Source organism: Neoarius graeffei, chromosome 14 (genome assembly GCF_027579695.1).
Source record: "Neoarius graeffei isolate fNeoGra1 chromosome 14, fNeoGra1.pri, whole genome shotgun sequence".
Taxonomy (NCBI): domain Eukaryota; kingdom Metazoa; phylum Chordata; class Actinopteri; order Siluriformes; family Ariidae; genus Neoarius; species Neoarius graeffei.
Genome location: NC_083582.1, coordinates 9,082,547 through 9,108,270, shown reverse-complemented (window position 1 = coordinate 9,108,270; position 25,724 = coordinate 9,082,547). Strand labels below are relative to the sequence as shown.

Below are 25,724 nucleotides of genomic sequence, written 5' to 3'. Positions count from 1 at the left end.
CAGTTATTAGTCTCTCTCTACATAGGTACCACCAAGGTTGACACTTCTCCCATCGCTTTACGCAGCTGTGAAGACCTCGCCTGTAGAAGTCTGCAGGTTGCGCCAGAAGCCACAACTTGACCTTGGAAATAAGCACTTGATCTGAAGTGCTTGCCCTTCAAAAATGACTTCATGGTTGGAAAGGGGTGGAAGTCAGATGGTGCGAGGTCAGGAGAGGAAGGATTTCATAGCCACAGGACCGTCAGGGCTAGAATTTCGTGAACATTTGCAGGAATCTGTTTGGATTCTCGCAAAACCGTTTTGCGAGAACCCTGAGAACCCAATAAAATAAGTTCAACAACTTTTGTGTTTGTTGTGACTGTGTGTACGAGTTTGAATTCTTTTCACAGGCAGTCAGTTGGCCTCTATCTCAGCCCTCAAACCACAAATACAGTACCAGTTACAGTAATTAAAACATTTATACACACCATCACTTTATTTCACTCCTTAATCATCAAGTCAACAACTGAAGAATGGAGCCGAGGACAACAACATCTTCAAAAGCCTGCCGCAAATACAGTAAACATTACAATACAGTTATTCACAGTAACAAACATGACTATTTCAATCCTTAATCATCAAAAACTGAACAGAACATCTGAATGTCAGTAACCTGTATTTTTGTGTGTTTATCATATATTTATTCATTTCATTGGTCTTGTCTTTCTGATTCCGAATGACTGCACTAGTGCGTGTGTGTGTGTGTCAGACTCCTGTATAGGCTATATCAGTGGTTGCGTCAGACTTTTTCATTGGTCTGTCATTTTGACGGACAGGGTCGTAAAAATTCCGTCATTGTCCATTATTATCTGTCATTTTATTTCAACTTTTAAATGACAGTGTATATAGGCTATGAATGCTATATATTTAATAACTTGTGTTTTCATGGACTCATTTTCATTTAAAAATTAATTCACAGAACAAGCTTGTATTATTTAATCATTTATTTATGTATTTATGATGCAAAAAGAAGAACAGAGATTCTGACGTTCGGTCACTTGTGAACCCATTTTCCCTCCGCTAAAAACATTGCGGCTGTTGTGCCTTAACGGGCGTACGAACAATGTTATTTTACAACGTAGCAAGACAATTGCAGTTAAAATATGAACAGTCCACTACAACGATTTAAGTGACAATCTAATTTGACCTGTTTGCGTGAGCTCGAACCTTCCTTCTGGCCCGCATGGATTTAAATTGGGAGCTCGCTTGTGCATAATCAAAGTCGTCAATGGAGACTGCTGCCGAGGCAATTGTCATTAAATTTTGCGTCTTTGCCTCGGACAGACGACTTCTCATTGACGTTTTAATTTTATTCTGAAGGCTGAACCCACGCTCTGCTGCGACACTGGAGACTGGAATAACCAGCGCCACTTCAGCCAAAGTTCTGAAGTCGGGAAACATTTCTCCCAGGGAAGTGATCAGAAGCCGGCAAGAGCCTCTGAAAGTTGGATTTCCCGACCCTGCTAGTACTCTCTCTTCATAGGGAGGAAATCCTGCAGCATGCGGTCTTTCTGCACCAGTGGTGCAGCTGCACCCCGCGGAGCCTGGAACCTGACACGGAAGGTCTTAAATAAAACGAAGTTATGTTTAAATTAGGGCTGGGAATATTAACGCGTTAATCGCGATTAGATTAATGTAAATTGTGATCGCGAATATTTTTTTTAATCGCGATCAGAGTTTACCAGCATTTTCCGCACTTCTACCATCCACATGCAGCTCCTCTGGTTGTATTAATTAAACTCATTTTCGGTTAAACGCGCTATTTCGAGTTTGCTAGTCTTTTGTTCCTTCTACGCATCCGTAGGCAGCTCGAGCGGAAGCGTGTGGTTTCCATCGAGTCGTTGGCATTGGCATGGAAGGACACGCTGTTGTCTTCAGTTTAGTCCTCTTTTGTGATGGATAAGCAACGGTTTTCTGGACCTCTGAATGGTTTGTTTGAATTTAAAAAACATCCAGACGGACAAGTCGACAAGACGAGAGTAAAATGCACCCTGTGTCAAGCAGTAGCCAGTCATTCATTCTTAATACTTGTTTTCCTTTCTCTACACTCTTTTTGAAATAAAGGCCAAAAGATAAATTCTGCTTTTGTCTCTGTCTTCATTTTATTCCAATTTAAGACACAATGGTCAGAAATACTTTGCATTGTGGGTTTAACTTTAGATTCGAACGGTCTTACTGCAAAATATCAATTTTACACATGCAAAGTAAATCAAGATTAATCGCGATTAACTATGAAATTTCTGAGATTAGTTGCGATCAAGAAAATTAATCTTTTGACAGCCCTAGTTTAAATGTTAGTTTGTCTACCCGTGCTCTCATTAAAATGATAGTTTAGCAGATATTCGAGCAGTGATGTTCCTAATAGGGCTGTAACGATACACCCAACTCACGACTCGATTCGTATCGCGATTTTTGACCCACGATTCGATACGCCCACGATTTTTTAAAAAAATGTTTTTTTAAAGTAGTAAATTTGACTTAACATTTACTTACTTACATTAACTATTTAATAACAAATAATTCAGACCACTGCAGAGAATGAGTAATATGTATGCAAAAATGAACAAATGTATATCCAAAGATTGTTTTATTTCTCAAAATAATACTGTTGAGCCGGAAGCTCTGTTTTTTTCGGTTCTGAAAAAGTCATTTTTCCAAATCGTGTAAATCCGTTAAGATTTTTTTTGGGGGGAGGGCTCTCTCACTGTCTCACTCTCATAGGGCCGATGATTTTCTGTGATCGCGGAAAACAGATGGAAATTACGGAATTTTTATGGTGAAACATTGCTCGCGTGTCAAAATGTAACTGCCGCAGAAGGCTTCCGCCCAAGCAGACATGCCTTCAGTGTTGCCAGATATTGCTAACGTTTTCCACCCCAAAATATGTTCAAAACCAGCCAAAAAGCGCCTAAACCTGCCCAATCTGGCAACACTGCATGCCTTTCCGGTCAAGTGATTGTGATTGGCTTGTGGCACACCTAGCCAGCCAATGAGCTGCTTGTTTACAGATTCGCTCCCCGCGTCGCAACCAGAATGGCGACCGCTTAAAAGAAATGAATGCTCTGCCAGTGGCGAGTGTGGACGTTGCGTGACTCGCAGAAGATTGTCGCAGGTCGGCGAAAAAACGACTTACTAATAGATATAAAAAATAAAAGTAATTTAAGTAAGTTTAAAATGTAATTTAAATAAAAAGTAAAGTATTCATAAATTGAAGTTTGGAAGCGCCTCTGTTTTTGGGCTGAGGAGAAGTTTGAAAGGGTGTACCGCGATTCTGCCTTCTTGTATCGCGATACGGATCGTGGCTCTGCGTATCGCGATTTCAATTTGCATATCATTACAGCCCTAGTTCCTAAGCTTGCTGGGGAAGAATACAATAAATCGACATTTGTTTCATTTTAAAAACAAGAAAACAACTAGCCTAAATGAGCGCTATTGCATTAAGACGTACAGGCAGGGAAACGACACAAACAACCCAATGCATCTCTTTTTTTTAATAGCAAAAATGACGCGTCTTCTGCAGAGAAGGGAAACATTAATACATCTCAGGTGCGCGATGGGCGGAACAGCCTTGCGCAGTGGCTACAGTGTATACATGAGCAGCCTGTGCACTGAACATCCAGACTGCCGCAACGTCGGCTCAGATTGAAAGTGACGACAGTGAAGACTATGTATACTGTATGTAAGAAAACTCTGCCACAAGTTGCCAATCATTTCAATTGTTTCTCATTATGTTTTATTATTGTTATTATTAGGCTATTATTTTTATTGGTAATGGTAGCGGTAAACATCCGTCAAAATGACCAACGGCCTTCGGATTTTTCCGTCATAGCTAAAAAAAATCCGTCAATGACGGACGATTGTCGGTTAACGCGACCTACGGGCTATATATCATTATATGCGTGACGATCATCAACCGTGAAACAGAATGCCCACCGCGCTTTGATTCAGTCATAGTGCAGGCTGCATGTCTTACACCTCGCCTTGACCGCGAAATTTTCTTCAAAGTCATAATTGTCTAGTAGGTCATCGCCCCACGCCTGTAAACCACGCCGCGATATTCTTTTCGTTTTTTCAACGGATTTCGAGGTGTTTGGCTGACTATCACTTGAGCTGGAGTACACCATCTTGTTATTCCTGACAACAAACGCCACCTGGCGAGTACTCGGCGGACTACATGCAAGCGACACCAAGCGAGTGAAAAACACTTTGCACATGCGCAGAACGTTTGTTTATCGAAACCGATTGTGGAATTTTTGTGTTGAAGTGATTACTTTGATATTTTACGATAAAATTACGATATTTCTTGAATATTTTGCGCGAATCCGTTGAGATTCGCCTGGGGAACAATTTACGCGAATCGATTCGCGCCAAAATTCTAGCCCTGACCGTGCTTCCGTCTGAGCAACAGAGGAGTTGTGAACCGGGGCGCTGTCTTGCAGGAGGCGGACCCTTTTGGTCAGCATGCCATGCCTCTCAGTTATGATGGCCTCCCGCATTTTCTGCAGCAGTGAAGCATTGCATGTCCCAATAACGGTGGTACCCTTCACCAGGAAATTCATCACTACTCCGTGCTGGTCCCAAAGACCGTGAGCATGACCTTACCCACCGAGGGTTGGACACGTGCCTGCTTCGTCCTGCGTGATTAGTCTGTCGAAAAAGTCCTCCTGGTTTTCTTGGCACATGGCTTGACTCGTTCCTGCTTCTGGAAAGGTGTGAGCAACCAGGGAATTCATCGTGCAGACAACTTCCGCATGTGCAAATGGTCATGGGTGATTTTTTCCACAGACCCCACACTGATCTTGACACCTTGGGCTAGCTGGCGAACGGTTATGTGGCGATCCTCCAAAATGGCGGCCTCCACTTGCCGGATGGTGTCATCAATGGTGGACCATGGTCACCCGAGAATGGGAGCCGTTTCCGCCGATGTCCAACCACACTTGACCTTACGATGCCAGTGCTTGACTGTGTCATATGATGGGGCATCCTCCCCACAAGTCTCTTTCAACTCGTCAAACATCTCCTTTGGTGTGCGGCCTCTCAAGTAAAGGAACCTGATGACCGCTCTGCACTCAACTGGCTCCATTATCACGCTTTACTCCACCTTAGCACCTGTAAAAGAGAAACATACGAGTTCATAGCTGCAAATTGCCACATGACCTGTAAAGATATGCATTATCATACATGCGCAATTTCAGCCTCCTGCAATAACCGAAAGTGGGTCAGGGGAAATTCCATGAAACCTGAGCACTGTGGTTTCATGGATAGCCACGGACTTTCTGGGATAGCCATGGTGTAACAGTTAGAGAAACAGCTTTGGGACCAAAAGGTTGCTGGTTTGATTCCCTATGCCAGCAGGCATGGCTGAAGTGCCCTACCAAAAAAAAAAAAAAAAAAAAAGGGGAGGGGGGGAGCTAACCACAGTATGATCAGTACCAAGTTTTCCAAAAGCATCATAGCACAAAGACCATCGTAACACTGAAAACACACTCCTGGTTAAGATGCTTTTGGGAAACCCACTACAAATCGTTGTCACTGTTGACTGTCAGTTTAAAATGCATTTCTCTCTACTGCATTACTGCCTTTCCTTTTCGTAAACCCCTAATCAAGTTCTACACTCCAGCAGTTCTCGTGAATATTGTATCCTGCTGCGATGCAACAAACTTTCCAGCTTGCCCTAATTTAATTGGCTTCGTACCTGTACTCTGCACAATGACAGTTGAATCTAATCTAACGCCAGGATCAGAATAAACAAATTCAACCCTGATTTCATCAAGGCTGACAAATTTCCAGCAGCAGGCCTGAACATGAACACTGGGACAGCCTTGTAGCATGACCTGATCGAAGAACAGTGGCGTCTGGGACACCCTGACAAGAAGTTGAACACTATTCCCCCCCCAGGCCAATTTGACATGAACGATGATTAGTCAGGGTCAAGCTTGTGTTGCCAGTCACCTGACAAAAGACGTGGTAAGAATTTATGGCACCATGATCGCCCAATCTGACACGGTGACCATCATGATGAAAGACGAAAACACCATGTGGTCTGATCCCAGCACAAATCACATCACAGAGTTTTCGAGTGCAACTGAAAATCTTTTATCAGTGTTCAATCTGTTTCTGTTGTAAACACGTTACACTACAATCTCCGCTGCCAGTCTGCGTACGTTCCTTTATATAACTAATCACAGACATCCATCAAACTCACAAGACCACCACACTGCTGTCCAGAACGAAACCAGGAAAATAGCTCCGCACGCCATCAAAGCACGACATGAAGAAAACTTACAGTACAAGAGATTTTATAACAAAGTCATACTCAAAAATAGATTTCTAAAAACAAAAGAACCATTCAGCGATTTTATCTTTCTCTCCTTTGTTTTGTTTTTTTCCTCAGGGCTAGAATTTCATGAAAATTTGCAGGAATTTGTTTGGATTCTCGCAAAACCGTTTTGCGAGAATCCTGAGAATCCAATAAAATAAGTTCAACAACTTGTGTTTGTTGTGACTGTGTTTACGAGTTTGAATTCTTTTCACAGGCAGTCAGTTGGCCTCTAACTTAGCCCTAAAACCACAAATACGGTACCAGTTATAGTAATTAAAATACATAATTATACACACTATCAAACTCATTATCACTTCATTTCACTCCTTAATCATCAAGTCAACAACTGAAGAATGGAGCTGAGGACATCTTCAAAAGCCTGCCGCAAATACACTAACCGTTACAGTAAACATTACAATACACAGAGTTATTCACAGTAACAAACTCATCACTCTATTTCAATCCTTAATCATCAAAAACTGAACAACAGAGAACATCTGAATGTCAGAAACCTAACTGCACCAATGTTGCCCCTTTTCCACCAAAGCAGTTCCAGGGCTGGTTCGGGGCCAGTGCTTAGTTTGGAACCGGGTTTTCTGTTTCCACTGACAAAGAACTGGCCCTGGGGCCAGAAAAGCCGGTTCCAGGCTAGCACCAACTCTCTGCTGGGCCAGAGGAAAGAACCACTTACGTCGGGGGGGGGTGTTGGTTGTTAAGACCAACAACAAGACCGTGAAAGATTGCCATTTTTAAGCGACGAGAAGCAGCAGCTGTACAAATGCGAAGTCATCCATTATTATTGTTGTTGTTGCCGCTGCTTCTTCCGCGTTGTTTTTGCTTTGATATTCGCGCCAAGGTTTATGTAAACGTAGCGCCGTAACTGACGTATACAGCGCCGTAATGACTAGGGATGGTGAAAACTAAAAAAAATCTTGACCGACCACCGAGCCTCATTAGCCGGTTAACCTATGAGTTTAAACAGGGATGCAAATGGCGGATGCTGCCTTTTTCACAGCTGAATCGTGCAGATCCGATTTTTTTGGGGGGGGGGGGGGGGGGGGGGGGCGTTGGAGTGTCTGAATAATTTCATCAGAGTAAATTCTGTATTAAAATGACTAAATAAGCAAATGCCGTTACAGTCCATGAAACATAGGAAGTATGAGAAGAAAACAGTAACTTCTCATACTTCCTATGTTTCATGGACTGTAACGGCATTTGCTCATTTAGTAATTTTAATACAGAATTTACTCTGATGAAATTATTCAGACACTCCAACGGCCCCCCTAAAAAAAAAAAATTGGATCTGCACGATTCAGCCGTGAAAAAGTCGGCATCTGCGCCTTTAGTTTGTGTGGAGAGATATGATCTGCAATAACATGCATTGTTGGCTACAGACCGAAACATACTTTCAGAATGCACTGGCCAAGGCGGGACTAAACTCCATGTGCCTTCTAATAATAATTAAAAAAAAAAAAAAACACAATAGTAATTTGTAAGCTAAAAAGCCTGTCTATACACTTTTTTCTTTCGCTGAGTGGCAGCGGTCTTCAACTGGGGAGGAACATGACTGAATGGGTGTTTCTGATTTGTCATCTGTCTTCAACAGGGGTGGGACATGACTGAATGGGCGTTTCTGATTTGTCAGCTGTCGTCCTTACACCGCATGGCACGCCCCAAGCGTTTACAACACAGAATTCCAGGTTCTCCGCTCCAAAATGATTTTTAACCCCGCCGACAGTAGTCGGAGGGGTTATTATTTTCACCTGCGTCAGTCTGTGTGTGTGTGTGTGTGTGTGTGTGTGTGTATCTGTCTGTCTGTCTGCAAGATATCTCAAGAACCAATGGATCGATTTGGACCAAATTTTGTACGTGTTGCCAATCACCCAGGAAGGAAACCATTAAATTTTGGAGGTCAAAGGTCAAAAGTCATGGCAGAACTTCGAAATTTTCGCCCAATGTATTTTAATAGGGAAAAGGCGGGGTTTGCACTCGTTAGAGTGTCCCTGTCTAGTTTTTTTTTAAACTGACAACCAAAAAAAAAAAAAATTTAACCGGTTGACGTTGATTTGGTCAACCACCGGTCAAACGATCATCGGTTAACATCCCTAGTAATGACGTGGCTCTGCTTAGCACCGCGAGCTATGGAAAAGCAAACTGTGTCAAGGTCATGCCAAACTATCATTTAGTTTACTCTGCCTCATCACTGACAGCGGAGTCTGAATCATCATCATCACTACTAGCAACCACACTAGAGTCAGGGTCAGGATGCACAACGGCATACAGGTCAGTACTGGCAGAAGTAGAGCTTGCACTGTCTGAGTGACATTCTGGGGTCAAGCCATGGAGGATCTTGTTTATGTCTTTTCTCATGTCAGTTACCTGTATTGTGTGTTCATTTCATTGGTCTTGTCTTTCTGATTCCGAATGACTGCACTAGTGTGTGTGTGTGTGTGTGTGTGTGTGTGTGTGTCAGACTCCTGTATAGGCTATATATCATTATATGCATGACGATCATCGACCGTGAAACAGAATGCCCACCATGCTTTGATTCTATCATAGCGCAGGCTGCATGTCTTACACCTCGCCTTGACCGCGAAATAGTCTTCAAAGTCGAAGTCATAATTGTCTAGTAGGTCATCGCCCCATGCCTGTAAACCGCGCCGCGATATTCTTTTCGTTTTTTTCAACGGATTTGAGGTGTTTGGCTGACTATCACTTGAGCTGGAGTACGCCATCTTGTTATTCCTGACAACAAAAGTACTCGGCGGACTACATGCAAGCAGCACCAAGCGAGTGAAACACACTTTGCACATGCGCAGAATGTTTGTTTATTGAAACCGAAACCGTTCGTGGAATTTTTGTATTGAAGTGATTACTTTGATATTTTACGATAAAATTACGATAATTCTTGAATATTTTGCGCAAATCCGTTGAGATTCGCCTGGGGAACAATTTACACGAATACTAACGCGAATCGATTCGCGCCAAAATTCTAGCCCTGAGGATTCCTGTTACATACAGTACTGTGCAAAGGTCTTAAGGCCAATTTATGCTGACAACCCAGTCCTCGCAGATAGTGTCGCAGACAGTGTCTGCGTAGCCCCCCCACCTTCGCAGACGCTCTGCGCGCACCTCACAAAAATTGTGACCACTGCAGAAGCCTCGCAGACAGCGCCGCAGACAAGAGGGCTCTGATTGGTCCACTCTACATCCACTTCCCTACTTTCCCGGTTTGGTTTGTTTTCATGACCGGCATTTTTAAAAACACGAGCGAAGATGGAGCAGCATGAAGAGCGGTTGATTGAGGAAGTACGTACATCTATACGACTCCAGTTCTAGTCATTATAAAAAAAAAAAAGTTCTAGTCATTATAAGTAACCGGAGGATAAACACTCCACTAACCACACCCACCAACTACTCCTAGCGACTTTGCGCCCCCTTGCGTTGTGCCGGTGAATAACATCGTGCACGCCTATACTCCCCGCTCAACAATAAATTACAACTGTCTGCGAAAAGCTATCTGCGAAAGCCTTGTCGCAAGAGCATGCAGAGGCCTTTAGGCACATAAAGAAATGCTGTAGAGCAAAAATGGTTTTAAAAATAAAATGTTGACATTAAAAAAAATACCATAAACAGTAGGAAGCCGTAATGTATGAATAAAGTCAATATTTGGTGTGACGCAATCCTTTGCTTAAAAAAAATTAAAACAGTAAGTAAATAAAGAGTCAGTCTCCGGTACAATGAGTGCAGTTTGATAAGGAAGTGAGCTGGAGGTTTTACTGAGCATCTTGCAGAACCAGCCACAGTTCTCCTGGACACGGTCAGACTCGCTTCTTAAATTTTGCACCAAAACCCAGTAGCCTTCATTAGGTTTCCTTTTTTAATCTGAAAAGTGCTCTCTTATGGAATATACTACTCAGATAAAAACTTTTTTTTTTTTCCTGCAACTTTTAACATTGTGCTGGAAAACGAACCTTTGGAACGCTAAAATGTTTTGAGTCGATAATATAGAAATCATAAAACAGAAATCGATAACCGTTTGTATGAGAAAAAAAAAATAGGGGGCCTAAGACTTTTGCACAGTGCTGTATACAATAACTTACATTGACACTCCTGTACAAAGATTTCACAATGTTGAGTTTTGAATGGTTGATGAATCCTGTGATAAACTGTCACACTGTCCAAATTACAAAAGACAATATTAATCACCTACACAACGATAACGCACACGGTCTCAATCTTATTCCTGGAGAACTGCCTTACCTGGACATTTTTGTGTTTTCCCTGCTCTAACACCTAATTCAACTGAGAAAGAGCTGTTAATTAGGTGATTACCTGGTTTAGGTGTGTCAGATTTGGGGAAAATCACTAAAGTTTGCAGGAGAGGGGATTCTCCTGGACCAGATATTCTATCCAGCAAGTGGACAGACATCTGATGAGTAATGTGAATCTCTATAGCAATCGCTCTCGCATATGAAGGACTTGCGCAAATTTATGTTTAAGTTGTGTTTTTCAATATGAAGAGAACTCACCTGTCTGGAAACAAGATATGAAAGAAAAGTGGAAAACAATAAGCAGACCTGGGGGGGGGGGGGGGGGGAGTGCTGGAAAGAATCTAATAAAATAAAGACAACTATTGAGGTATTTCACTCACATGACCAAGTCATGTGATGCTGCCATTTTGGACGGCACGGCTCGAATCAGTTTGAATGGGAGGAAGGCGACAAACGAAAAACATAAAAGAAAAAGGAGCGAGATGCAGAAAACACCTTCACTATCCAGCGACGTAGGGCATTTACAGGGCGAGCAGAGGAACAGGTATTTGCAAAAATTGAGGTTAGCAGGCTTAGAGAACGACGTTTACCTGCTTCCACCAGGATTGTTCACTGACGTACGGAAGTACACGAAGCCCTCGTCTTTACCTGACTTCGGCCCACATGATCTGTATACCTATGTCGTTAAAAACCCATCGCCATACACAGGTATTGATCTGAAAGCGTATACGAGTTTGGATGCCTACAAATATTTTGTGTCAGGCTGGGTAACATGCCTACATCAGCGGGTCGTCCCTGGAGCCGGTGGTCGCCATCTTATTACAGCTAAGGTTTGTTCACATTTTCATTTACTTTCGGTCCTCAGGATAAACAAAATGTTCTTAAATGTCATTGAAATAACTTCTTAGTCTGTTGAGACATGGCCCGTTATAAATTTGCTGTTACCAGGCAATGACCAAGAACTGTATTATTAGGGTCGGTGTAGTTGTAGCAGTGTATTAGCAACTAGCTGTTAGCAGTAGCTAATGTCAACATCATCATAGCTGGTATGTTACTGTAGCAATGTTTACGTTCAGTCATTTGGATGACTGTTAAAAACCTTTCAGTCTCAAGTTTTTCCTTTACTGGATTTACTAGTTTACTGAGCTAGCGCGCGCTAGCCGGCCTGCCGGCCGGGAGCCTGCCTAGCGCGCGCTAGCTCAGTAAACTAGTAAATCCAGTAAAGGAAAAACTTGAGACTGAAAGGTTTTAACAGTCATCCAAATGACTGAACGTAAACATTGCTACAGTAACATACCAGCTACTGTTGTTGACATTAGCTAGCTTGCCGTCCAAAATGGCGGACACCGGGGCGTCACGTGACCCTGTGACGTCAGGTGAAATACCTCAATAGGCTAAACCATGAAATAAAATAATGCAAAAATTTGGCATGGAAGCAGCTAACTAGAGGGGTGTTCACACGGCAACTTTTACTCCGGTGTAGCGCCGGGGCTGCCCCAGTAGAGCGTTCACACGGTACAAAGTTATAGCGGTGTCGCCCCTGAAAGCTGCTTGAACCGGTGCAAATCTAACCCTGCTCGGGAGGTGGTTTAAGAAATTTACTCCGGAGTAAATGCTAGTTTGCGGGGCAGCACCGATATAAAACGGGCCGTCTGAACGCTACAGGGGTAGACTCGCTACGCGTGAGGAGAGTTGATTACATACGGGCGTTGCATAATTTGCATCCTGGTATTTTGCGCTTCCAAAATGGCGAATATCAACAACAGACCTGCGTGTCTTCCAGTGTTGCCAGATTGGGCTGTTTTAAGTGCATTTTGGCGGATTTGAACATATTTTGGGCTGGAAAACGTCAGCAGTATCTGGCAACACTGGTGTCTTCATCCACGTTGTTTTCCCGGCCCTTGGTGATGCCATGACAACCGGGAAAAGGAAGTACATTTTCAAGCATATTTCATTTCCGCATTATTACTATCGTATAGCACGGTCGCAAAAACTGCCCTGTGACCGCAAGTGGGGCGGCACCGGCGCTAACGCGCTTCTCTCTAGTAAGCAGGTTTGTGACGTGTGAACGCTCCACAAAATTTACACCGGTGTAAGATATATCGCAACAAAATACATTGGTGCAGCATCGATGCAAATATGTGCCGTGTGAACGCCCCTTAAGATTTTGAGCATGTTAATTATTTCACGAGCTCTCTCGTAAGAGTTTGTCAGTTTAAAGTTGAACAGTGTTCTGCTTGAGCTTGTGTCATGTGACCATGGTTTATAGACATAGTAATTGGGAAGCTTGATCCTGCACATCATCAAGCATCTATAAACACTAACTTCACACAGTTCTTTTATAGTCGTCTCGTCGTATTAATGCAAAATATAAACTAGGAGCACCCCTTAAATTTTCCTGCCTTGGGGTCCTCACAGTGACAAAAGTCTCCTCTGCCAAGGACCAAGGTGAGGATCTTATAATTCTGCAGCTCAGAGGTTTCCAACCCTGGAGAACCTGCTGTTCTGCACTTTACAGTTTTCCCTCCTCTCTTCACCAAAATGAACAACCTTTCTTAAGTTCACACAGGTGTTCTGGAAACAGAAAAAAAAAAAAAATGCAGGACAGGGGATTTCTCCAGGACCAGGCTCAGGAACCTGCGCTGTAGATGACCGATATTCAGAGTGCTGACATTTCTTGAGTAAAAAGCTTGGGTGTGTGGCATGTTACAGTTTCAAATGTCCAGGAAGGAGGATATTAAAGACCTGCGATATAACATCTGTACTGTTAAAAGACGAAGTTGGTCTGGCGTGTGACCCCCTTTCGAAACAGACCTAGCAACTTTTAGAGCAGGTGTTAGTGGATGTCTTGAACTCTACCCGAACGGCTCTCCAGCTCACATCACAGCTGCTGATACACGTGGTGAGAGTGCAGGTTTACTCAACTCACCATCAGTCACTACGTTTACATGCACATAGAGAGAATCGAATTTCTGCCGTTGCTCGACTGAAATCGAAGTTCAAAATGCCATGTATACACCTTAATTCGGCTGAAATTGAACCGAACTTGATTTCTCGGAATCGAGCTACACAACCTAGTTTATGCGATTTCTGCCGAGCTACTTTGTGCATGTAAACCCTATCGAGCTACTTCCGGAAGTGACGAGTGACGAGACCACAAGCGGGAAACACAACAGCCTCGGTCGGCATGACAACGAATCATGACAACGGCATGAATCTTTTCTTTTTGTGGCATTTGCCGCTTTTCCACTACAAACGCGGCTGAGCCGTGCCGTGCCGAGTCGAGCTGAGTCGAGCTGAGCTGTTGGAGTTGCATTTCGACTACAACCGCGCTGAACCGTGCTGGCTGGAAGTGGGTGGACACATTGGGTGGAGTTAGCGAAAGTGGGTGGGCGTCATGTGATGCCGTTAAGCAGCGCAAACAGTGACATCAGTGACAGTGGCGGAACAAGTCAGAGCCGGGCCGGGGGCGGGGCAAATGACCGGGCCCTTTATTAAAGCTTATCATATCATTTTAGGCTACAAAATGTCCGCAACTGCGGTGTTTACCAATTTCAACACTACCGGGTGCAACTATGTTATTTAGTACATCAAGTCCTTCAAACGAACATGTAACTCAGAAACAAAAAACATTAGGATACTGTACATGGCTCATAATAAAACATCAATAGCCTATACTGCGCACATTATTTGAAGGGCATACGAATGAGCGCTCAGAGGTTGCAACGGTGACAGGAAGAGTCAGAAATAAAAGGAGGGCGGTGCAAACCTCACTGAATGCACTGTGTTTACCAATTTCAACACTACGGGGTGCAACTATGTTATTTTGTACATTAAGTCCTTCAAACGAACATGTAACTCAAACAAAAAAAAAAAAACATTCGGCGACATACTGTACATGGCTCATAATAAAACATCAACAGCCTACTGCGCGCATTATTTGAAGGGCATACGACGAGCCTTGCGCTCCGCGAACTCGTCCACGATGCTCTGTATGTCACTGATTCAGTGAGCTTTTAAGCGGTAGTCTCACGACCCGAATAGTAAACAATAAACATGGAGGACATGGAGTCGTTAGGGTTGCTGGTCTCGGTGCTGTGGCTTGTTGTCACCGACAACGCGGACAGATACTGGCAAGAGCGTATAGATGAGGCGACGCGCATAAGGCTTCAGAAATTCTCGTAATTCATAATTATTCTTCTTCCGGGTTTGCGGTGTTTACAGATCCCAGCGCGCTCGCGGGGCGTGTGTGGGCATGTGAGGACACTCCTCCTCACCAATCAGTGCACAGGGGAGTGTCTGCTCACGCCCCCAGCCTCAGTCGGCACGGTTTGGCTCGCTTCAGCCCCACTCCAAAACGGTGCGAGTTTTAGGGGCTAAGCAGGGCTGAAACGAGCTGAGTCGTGCTGGTTTTTGGTAGTCGAAACGCGAGCCGTGTCGGGCTGAAGTGAGCTGAAGCGAGCTGAAGTGAGCTGAAAAAGGGTAGTGGAAAAGGGCCAATTGTTTGCACTGTTAAAATTTAGCTCACTTACTGTATCACCAAATACATCTGTACAGCTGTTGCATAGCTGTGAATTGTGTACATAAACAAGTCACTGTATTTGTATATATATATATATATATATATATATATATATATATATATATATATATATATATATATACACACACATACACACACACACAATGTCCAACATCTGAAGAATGTCAATAAAAACAAAACAATTGAACTTTTTGTGTGTTTATTAAGACATAAGTTAAATTGTAAGCAAAAAAAAAAAATTTTGTAAGCAAAAAATGGACTTTAGAAAAATATTATTGTGCAAAATAAGTTGTCTTACAAAACAGTGGTCTGCGCCGGACAATTTGTAGCCATAGTCTGTTAGAGCAAGCCTAACAGCTTGAACATGGAACTGCTAGTGTTGCCAGATTGGGGGTTTTAAGTGCATTTTAGTGGATTTGAACATGTTTTGGGCTGGAAAATGTCAGCAGTATCTGGCAACACTATAGCTCTTCATGACGACAACCGGAAGTGTACCAATACGATGGGGAGTGTAGCGCCACATGTGGCTCGGGTGCACAATGCACCTTGCACAACAGCCCGATTTCACTTGTGCATGTAGGATTGGATTTCTCTGGCACCCCTGCTGGGACCCTTTGCTCGATTACCAACAGCAGCTCGATTTGGACGTGCATGTAAACGTACTGAGTGTGTGAAGCCTGACTGTTTTGCTTGCGACCAATCACTAATCATCAGTTCCCCAACAATCACTCACTGATCATTATTCCTAATGTCCAATCACTGTTGTTCCTAACAACCAAATGCTGATCAACAACAGTAGTGATCAACTACTTGCCCCCTTGCACTTCTTCGTTCTAAGCTCTCTTCCTGGAGATATTTATAATTAGTATAAACACGGAGGCTATTATATAAAATAATAAACTGCACATTCTGATTGGTCAGGAAATTCTGACCATTTCTCGATAATCACCTTGAGCAAGTTGGCAAAATGGCGGCCAATCACTTCATCACCGTAAGTGAGAGAGATTACAAATTAGGGGTCGACCAATAATCGGCCTGGCCGATATATCGGGCCGATATTCTGCATTTTTAGGGTTATCGGTATCGGCCATAATTTCCACCGATATGCCGATAGCATGCCTTTTTGCAGCCATTTCGTTCCTAATGCGACTGTCACTGCACGTCCTTTCCTGCACTCGCCTCTCTGAGTTCAAGAACATGGTCCCGCCCACCACAACATCTGATTTGTTTGGCACAAGAGATATAGCCAATCGACACGCGCAGCTAAACACTCTGAACTGTTTCAAGGCGCCCGTATCAAGGTAAGGACGCTGCTTTTCCCCCAATAAGTCACAAACACACAAGTTGCAAAAGCACATCATTATATGTTTACATTCTTCATCTACTACTCGTTAAAATTGTCCATTTGCATCTGTGTAGCCAGGCAAACTTAGCTTACGGAAGGAAGCACTTGAATTAGCCGACAACCAACTAGTCTCGCTGAAACAGCATAACGTAGGCTGCAGTCATTTTTAAATCCCCGTCTGGAAACGTTGTGAATGTGTCAGTAGTTCTACTCGAACAGTAGAATGACAGCCATACAGAGAGGTGGTCAAGGGGAGACGAAATAAAACGTAGTGTTTGTGTTCTGTAGGCTAGCGCAAGCCTACTGGCTCTTTGTTATGGTGATGAGTAAACTTCATGACGTGACTTGTGCTCAGAAAGCGCATTGCACTTGTATATGTTAGGTAACTTTATAAAGCGTTATTTGAACATTTAAACAAGCCAGGTGTGACTAGTATTTATAATTCTTGCGCAAGTGATTCTCCTCGCTAGCACTTCTGATTCGGAAAGCGATATACTCTTAAAGGAGCAGCCGCTCCTAATAGGGAGTGATGGCCTACTTTACTGTATGTTTGATTTTACTTTTTAAAAAATGCTGCAGGCAGCTCCCTACACTTGATTTGTTATTTAAAAACTACTTGAAGTTGGTAAGTCTTACTTAGTTCTTAGTGTAAAAGAATCCAGAGTGTATTTTCATTTATTTTCCACTGAAAATGGTGAGCTGTAATATAGTAGGGAGTGATTTATTTTTTTTATTGGTGAATATTTATTTTATTTCTCATTTTATTCTAACTAATGTTTGACTTTATTGTACAAATGCTGCTGGCATCTCCCTGCACAAAATTTCATGTTCAATTTTGCAATTAAACATACATTTCATGGATATGAAGGTCTGTGTCAGTGTGTGCTATGTTTCATTTCATGTGAATTACAATGTTTACATTTATCGGTTGCACATATCGGTTATCGGCATCCCAATTCCATAATAATCGGTATCGGCCCTGAAAAACACATATCGGTCGATCCCTATTACAAATGATGAAAGACAATGCTGTTCTTAAAGAGGAACTGAAGTCATTTTTAAACGTGCTTTATTTCTTAATTAATGTGTTATTCAATTACGTTCTTGATTTTAGCAACCTTATATATTATGACTTGTATTGGCAACTAATTACAATTAAACATTATACTTATCGGCCTATTCGGTTTTTGGGCACGCTGAATTTAGTTCGTTTGGTCCACGGCAGGCGTCACTTATCCGCGCGATCTTCACGAGACTTGTGCGAGACTTCGAAACGTGAAATGTCAGCGCCGCCATTTTGAAAACTGTTTTCCAAACTAAATATTGCACAAAAACAAGTCTAAATGACGATTACTGCCTACTTTTTTTTTTCCAAACTTTCCTGATTGCTATCAAAACAAACAAAACTTCCGGCTTGATTACATCAGCATTCGAAAGAGAGCGTGCGTGTCTTTTGACAACCCGTGTCTGAAATCGCTCCCTACTCACTATTGAGGTATTTCACTCACGTGACCAAGTCATGTGATGCTGCCATTTTGGACGGCACGGCTCGAATCAGTTTGAATGCGAGGAAGGCGACAAACGAAAAACATAAAAGAAAAAGGAGCGAGATACAGAAAACACCTTCACTATCCAGCGACGTAGGGCATTTACAGGGCGAGCAGAGGGAGAGGTATTTGCAAAAATTGAGGTTAGCAGGCTTAGAGAACGACGTTTACCTGCTTCCACCAGGATTGTTCACTGACGTACGGAAGTACACGAAGCCCTCGTCTTTACCTGACTTCGGCCCACATGATCTGTATACCTATGTCGTTAAAAACCCATCGCCATACACAAGTATTGATCTGAAAGCGTAGAGTTTGGATACCTACAAATATTTTGTCAGGCTGGGTAACATGCCTACATCAGCGGGTCGTCCCTGGAGCCGGTGGTCACCATCTGATTACAGCTAAGGTTTGTTCACATTTTCATTTACTTTCGGTCCTCAGGATAAACAAAATGTTCTTAAATGTCATTGAAATAACTTCTTAGTCTGTTGAGACATGGCCCGTTATAAATTTGCTGTTACCAGGCAATGACCAAGAACTGTATTATTAGGGTCGGTGTAGTTGTAGCAGTGTATTAGCAACTAGCTGTTAGCACTAGCTAATGTCAACAACATCATAGCTGGTATGTTACTGTAGCAATGTTTACATTCAGTCATTTGGATGACTGTTAAAACCTTTCAGTCTCAAGTTTTTCCTTTACTGTATTTACTAGTTTACTGAGCTAGCGCGCGCGCGCTCGCTAGCCTGCCTGCCTTCCGGCCGGCGCGCACGCTAGCTCAGTAAACTAGTAAATCCAGTAAAGGAAAAACTTGAGACTGAAAGGTTTTAACAGTCATCCAAATGACTGAATGTAAACATTGCTACAGTAACATACCAGCTACTGTTGTTGACATTAGCTAGCTTGACGTTCAAAATGGCGGACACCGGGGCATCACGTGACCCTGTGACGTCAGGTGAAATACCTCAATATAGGGCACTAGTCCTCTACATAGTAATTCCCTATATAGGGAGCAGTGAACGAGTGAGCGATTTTGGACACAGAACGTTGGCAGATGTTGGGTCACTTCTGCTGTACATTTTACTTCCGTCCTACGATGTCTCGCACAGGTCTCAACGAATCTCGCTTACAGCCACTGCTTTGAAATATGGACTGATATTACATAGCATATTTCAAACACTCATAACTTGCTATAACAGTGACAAAATAGCTACCAAAAATACATTCCTATATTTAATAAAATGAGAAATAGAATTGATTAAAAAAATTGCCTTCAGTTCCCCTTTAAAAGCACTAAATATGCTACAAAGTTTGATCTAAAACTATTCAAAGGTAAGGTGGAATTGTGATTTATTTTACTGATTTCAAAACAAAGTATTTGGTGTGACTCGGAGTAGATAAGTGACAAGTCTGCGCCGCATTGTTATTACATTTGCATGCTGCTTTTGAAGTTTGAAATAATCACCTGTGTATTTGCACAAACAATTATCCAGCTCAGGCTCAGTGAATAATAACCTTGACTTCATCCCAGTTATTTAAATAATACTGACTGGCATTGAGCAGTATATCAGATATATACAATTCAGCTAGCATGTTACCGAACGAGTCAAAGACGAGTGGCTGAATGGAATATATCTGATATACTATGGAAAAAAAAATGCCAGCCAGTATTATTACATTATATATTATATTCAGGTGTTCAACGCATCTTTCTCTTTCAAAACTCAAAATCTTCTGTATTTAAACAAAGCAAACCTGGCGGCCATGTTCGTTTACAAATTCAGTCGCTTGCTAGTGTGGAAGTTTTACGTCTCCGACGCGCCTCTTCTCCATTTTTTCTATGTCTGTTGGTATGTTTTTCTCTTATAAACATGCGTGAAGATATCTAATGAAGTTCTGGTAGCCTTTCGGGTCTTCAACGCACCTTTCTCTTTCCTGGCGAACAAAGAAATGCTTCTACGCACAGAAAACGCTCTCGCGTCAGCTCAGACGTACGACATCACGTCTTAACCGTACAATATCGTAAACCGTATTCAACGCTCATTCTCCATTGGCCAGAGTGACGTAATACACGTAGGACAAGTGATATGCTAACAATATTGCATGCTATCAAACCAAATGAACAAAACCAGCTAGAAAGGAAGGGAACACGTTTTTATTCCATAGAAAGTGTGTCCTGTGTGTATAATAAATCACCGATATTCACTTCACCTTGTAAAGTAAAAGATGCCAGAAACTCCTTCACAACTACATCTTTGTCTCTGGGTTCTTGATACAAAACATAAAAAGTAGAAAAGTTTTAGAGCTAATACATAAGGGTTGTTTTACAATCAGGGTACAAAGTTTGTGTCACAGGGGTCCAAAATTCAAACTGGTTCTTGTACCAGTTTTTAAGTGAAGGACAAGTTAAAGAACAGATTTCAGGTAATTTTTTGACATGTGTATGGTAGTTTTGTGTAATCTGCTATCAGATAAAGATTAAGTGTAGCTTTAAGCAGGGCTTAAAGCTACACTTTAGAATGAAAATAATTTTAGATATGTTATTTTATATTGAAAAATTAGCTGTCTCGGAGAGGACTTTTTTTGACACAATTACATACTAATTTGATCAAAATAGTCTGAAAACTTACTGGCATTCAACATTAAAACTTAACTATGTTTCCAATGATATGGAACCAAATATTTATTTTATGGTATAAAGAATGATTTAAAGGAACAGTCCACCGTACTTCCATAATGAAATATGTTCCTCTCTGAATTGAGACGAGCTGCTCCGTACCTCTCCGAGCTTTGCGCGACCTCCCAGTCAGTCAGACGCGCTGTCACTCCTGTTAGCAATGTAGCTAGGCTCAGTATGGCCGATGGTATTTTTTGGGGCTGTAGTTAGATGCGACCAAACTCTTCCACGTTTTTCCTGTTTACATAGGTTTATATGACCAGTGACATGAAACAAGTTCAGTTACACAAATTGAAACGTAGCGATTTTCTATGCTATGGAAAGTCCGCACTATAATGACAGGCGTACTAACACCTTCTGCACGCTTCGACAGCGCATTGATACCTGCACTTAATCTTTCAGGTAATTTTTTGACATGTGTATGGTAGTTTTGTGTAATCTGCTATCAGAAAGATTAAGTGTAGCTTTAAGCAGGGCTTAAAGCTACACTTTAGGATGAAAATCTCATCTCATCTCATTATCTCTAGCCGCTTTATCCTTCTACAGGGTCGCAGGCAAGCTGGAGCCTATCCCAGCTGACTACGGGCGAAAGGCGGGGTACACCCTGGACAAGTCGCCAGGTCATCACAGGGCTGACACATAGACACAGACAACCATTCACACTCACATTCACACCTACAGTCAATTTAGAGTCACCAGTTAACCTAACCTGCATGTCTTTGGACTGTGGGGGAAACCGGAGCACCCGGAGGAAACCCACGCGGACACGGGGAGAACATGCAAACTCCACACAGAAAGGCCCTCGCCGGCCACGGGGCTCGAACCCAGGACCTTCTTGCTGTGAGGCGACAGCGCTAACCACTACACCACCGTGCCGCCCCAGGATGAAAATCATTTATGTTATTTTATATTGAAAAATTTGCTGTCTCAGAGAGGACATTTTTTTTTCACTCCTGAGTGAAGGTATCAATGCGCTGCCGAAGCGCGCAGAAGGTGTTAGTACGCCTGTCATTATAGTGCAGACTTTCCATAGCATAGAAAATCGCCACGTTTCAGTTTGTGTAACTGAACTTTGTTTCATGTCACTGGTCATATAAACCTATGTAAACAGGGAAAAATGTGGAAGAGTTTGGTCGCATCTAACTACAGCCCCAAAAAATACCATCGGCCATGCTGAGCCTAGCTACATTGCTAACAGGAGTAACAGCGCGTATGACTGACTGGGAGGTCGCGCAAAGCTCGGAGAGGTACGGATCACCTTGTCTCAATTCAGAGAACAACATATTTCATTATGGAAGTACGGTGGACTGTTCCTTTAAGTGCATCCCTTTTGGAGCTACCTGTGGTCAAAAAAGCATTTTTTCTAAATGACAAGTAATTTTGCTAAATATGACATATTGTCATACATTCACCAAAAATAACGTTATCACCAAATTTTTTTTGCATGATAAATAAAGCCATCACAGGGCTACAATAAACAACCAAGTTTATTTAGTCAAGCCTTTTGATACTGAAGTGTTAAATGTGATTTTTAGCTTGCGTAACCTGATTGTAAAACAACCCATAATCAAGTTACGTTACTTTCTATTGTTAAAACAATTGTTAACAAGCCTCATATACCCTTATTGCTAATACACTAATGAGCATTTTGAATAAATGAATATGCAAATTAGCATTTCCAGGACGACACCCAGAGTCTTCTAGCCACTCTTAGGCTACATCCACACGACAACAGCAACGAGATGTTATTTAAAAAAAGATCGCGTCCACATGGGCAACGATCAGTAAGATATCAGGTCCATATGGCAACGCAATGCTTGCTGAAAACGATGCAATACACATGCCACACCTCTAGGGGCGCTGTAAGACGGTCCCTTCGGAGACACCAGAACAATAGAAGAAGTAAGGACGCATGCGCATAAACTATTATGCGCGAGACTTCATATTAGCCACAAAGTCAGGAAAATCTGTTCGTAAAATTACGTTATAATGACCAAATACAATGAAAAGTATTTTTCCAGTCTCACCTGTGAAAGGTAATCCCATGTGATCTCGTTTGGACGGCAAACCTGTTGGTACAGTTAAACGCAGCACATGAATGAGGCATCTTTATTCTCCGCTTTGACCCATCCAATATGGCGGCGAGGATGATGTATGATTCTACGCGGAAGGCGGCGTCTTTAACGGTCCGGAATAAATTGAATGCTACACGTTGATGGATTAATTTGTTGTTCTACGCCCTTTTTGAGGAATGTATTGTAGGACTTAAACCAACATCTGAAGAGGTGCGATCGCTCCTTTTTTTCCCCTATTTTTGCTGGCGGGATTGACTCTGCCCTAAGGGCTATTCTCTCTCTCTCTCACTTTGCACCATTACACAATAAATATTCACAGTGAAAATATTTTGTAAGCACGTTTCATGAACCAAGTTATAGGATTTGTTGACAACTCGCATCAAGTTCGTTACACTTCTACCCGGCGTGAAGCACTGACAGTCATGTGGTTGTGACGTCATCGTAAACAAATCCGTTCTACTCATCCAGACGACTTCGCAACGGCAACGTTGCCAGATCTTTCCACTCTGGAACCCGTTCTCAAAAGATTTTTGTGTGGACGCCAGGCCTAAACGATAAGCAATTGTATCGGATTCACCTGAATCCGTTGCCGTGTGGACAGGGCCTTAAAGAGTGCCTGAGCTACTTTCATCTGAAAAGAGAGCGAGCAACACTGAGAGGAACTCTAACCCCACTTACTCTTTAAGCAGATAATCTGATCCTGCCTCCGTGGCAAAACACGAATTCCTTCATTTCCCCCCCTTATTCAGTCTGGATCATTGGAAATGGCGGTCTGAAATGACTTCTTAGACGCTGAAAAAAATAATAATAATAGGGAAGAAGACATGTTTAGCTGGGGCAAGTGACTCAGCCTGACTTCTCTCTTCCTCACAAAAACAACAACCCTGGAACAGAACAGACTCCATTTTTATTCGAGAGAAACCTCCGCCATACTGACACACCACTAACAGCCCTGACCATAAATCACTTAGAATACAATTTAAGGCAAATATACAAGTATAATTATGCATCTAAATATATATATTAAGCCACTCTGCGACAAAACACACCCAAGTTACATTAGACAAAGCGTTTACTCTTGGTTAGCAGGCTAACATGGCTAGCTAGCTAGCTAAATAGCCAACCTGATATCTAATATAAAATAAGTTATATTACTTTAAGCTAAATCGATATACTGGCTCATAATCGTTTTTAAACCGTAAAAAAAAGTCGTTTTAATTTAATATCGTGTACAGCGGCTAGCTCAACATTATGCAAGCTACTTAGCATTAAGAGTTAGCATCGCGCGCAAGAGCAAGTTATCAACGACTGGCCCGCTTTTAAAACTTAAAAATGCGTTTTAAAAACATTATATAAACTAATAAGCTATAAACAATTTTCTATACTAATAAGATAACATTAAAGTATATTTCGGTGTCATTTCCTCAAAAACAAGTCACCATGGCAACTAATCTTAAACCAGATATCCAATCTACAACTTACTCAGCTTTGAGTTGTTCTCGTCTTCATTTTTGTTAACAAAGAAACAAACAAACCTCAAATTCCGACAGCAAGTTACAAGTCGACCGAATAATCTAATTAGAACCTAATATTCAGCGTTTCCCCGTTTTTAATTCATCGTCGATCTAAAAACTCTTCTTTTTTTTTTATTTCCTCACTGCGCTGTTGTTGTGAAGGAGACAGAACTATGCTAAGCTAAGACGCGAACAAGCACGGCGGCCATATTGTGCTTTAATGTTCTTCGAATAGAGGCGACGTGTAGTCGAACAAAAATCATTTATTATACATTTTATTTTCAGAATAAAAGCTAAAATCAACATGGTTGACCATTTTTCGTGTCATAAAATACTGTAATGTGATTAAATAGCATCAAGATTAAACGCCTTCACACTGTTAGTAATGCACTTTTGTTACAGAAAAGAAAAACAATTTCTATAAACTAAATGAAGTAAACTAAAACTTATTTTCTGAACATATATAAATATACTTTTAAAAATAACCCCCAAACAAACAAAGTCCATCTCTATTAGTAGTTATCCGGTGGAGCCTTAAGACTAAAACGCGGCCTACAACATAAAATCTAAAAAAATATGGATAAAAACTGAAGATACCCACCACCTTTTTTAAGCAATCGTTTGAGAAACACTAAACGATAAATTCTAACATTTTGTACATCAATAAAGTTAAAAAGTTGAGTTGGTATAAAGCCCCAGGCTTTCCAGGGGCTTTCCAACTCCGCATACCGAAATTCAGTGTCAGTTGTCCGGCCATTGCTTTAACTCGACTCCGAGGCTTCTTGCAATTTCCCATAAAATTGTAGCAAATGATTAAAAATTACTACGAAAAACATTGATCGTGTTTAAAAACCTACTAAAGAATATTGTTAAAATATTTTGAAACGTTTATCATAAGAGTTAAATCAAATATATATGTTTGAATCTTCGGTGGTTGAGTTAGGCCTTTCGCGCGAGCTTCTTTTCCAACACTCGTAACCAGTCCAGGTCGAGACGGAGGGAACAGTACGGTTTTTTTTTTTAACTTTTGCTTTGAAGGGGAAAATAGCATTCGGTTAACATCGGCAGTGTTCGTCAAAGAGGCGGGACGATAGAAACGTTGTGACAGTTTGTCCCGATTGGTTAGTTCTTACCTACTGATTTATATTCATAAGCATGCCTACAAATCAGGTTTTAAAATGTTGAATATTTAAATTTATTTATAAACCGATTGCTTGCGGTGACGCCGTTTCTCAGAACAGACCAATAGAATGTCTTGTTTCGTGACTTCCAGCCTTATTCTGGCTCGGATTCGTAGAATAGGAAAAACACGCGTTCTGATTGGCCGTGCGTCCTAACTGATTAATTATTTATAGCCACCGTTCGTGGAGCCAATGAACGTTCAGGAGCG

At 41.9% G+C, this 25,724-nt stretch overlaps 1 long non-coding RNA gene across 1 annotated transcript; it reads right to left on the bottom strand.

Annotated features, from left to right (window-relative positions):
* Positions 1-448: 448 nt before the first annotated feature.
* Positions 449-25,356, bottom strand: LOC132897936 (uncharacterized). Its single transcript, XR_009656412.1, has 3 exons — positions 25,064-25,356; positions 23,499-23,612; positions 449-5,148 (listed from the first exon to the last, which is right to left on the bottom strand). It is a non-coding gene; the product is annotated as an uncharacterized LOC132897936 (long non-coding RNA).
* Positions 25,357-25,724: the final 368 nt, after the last annotated feature.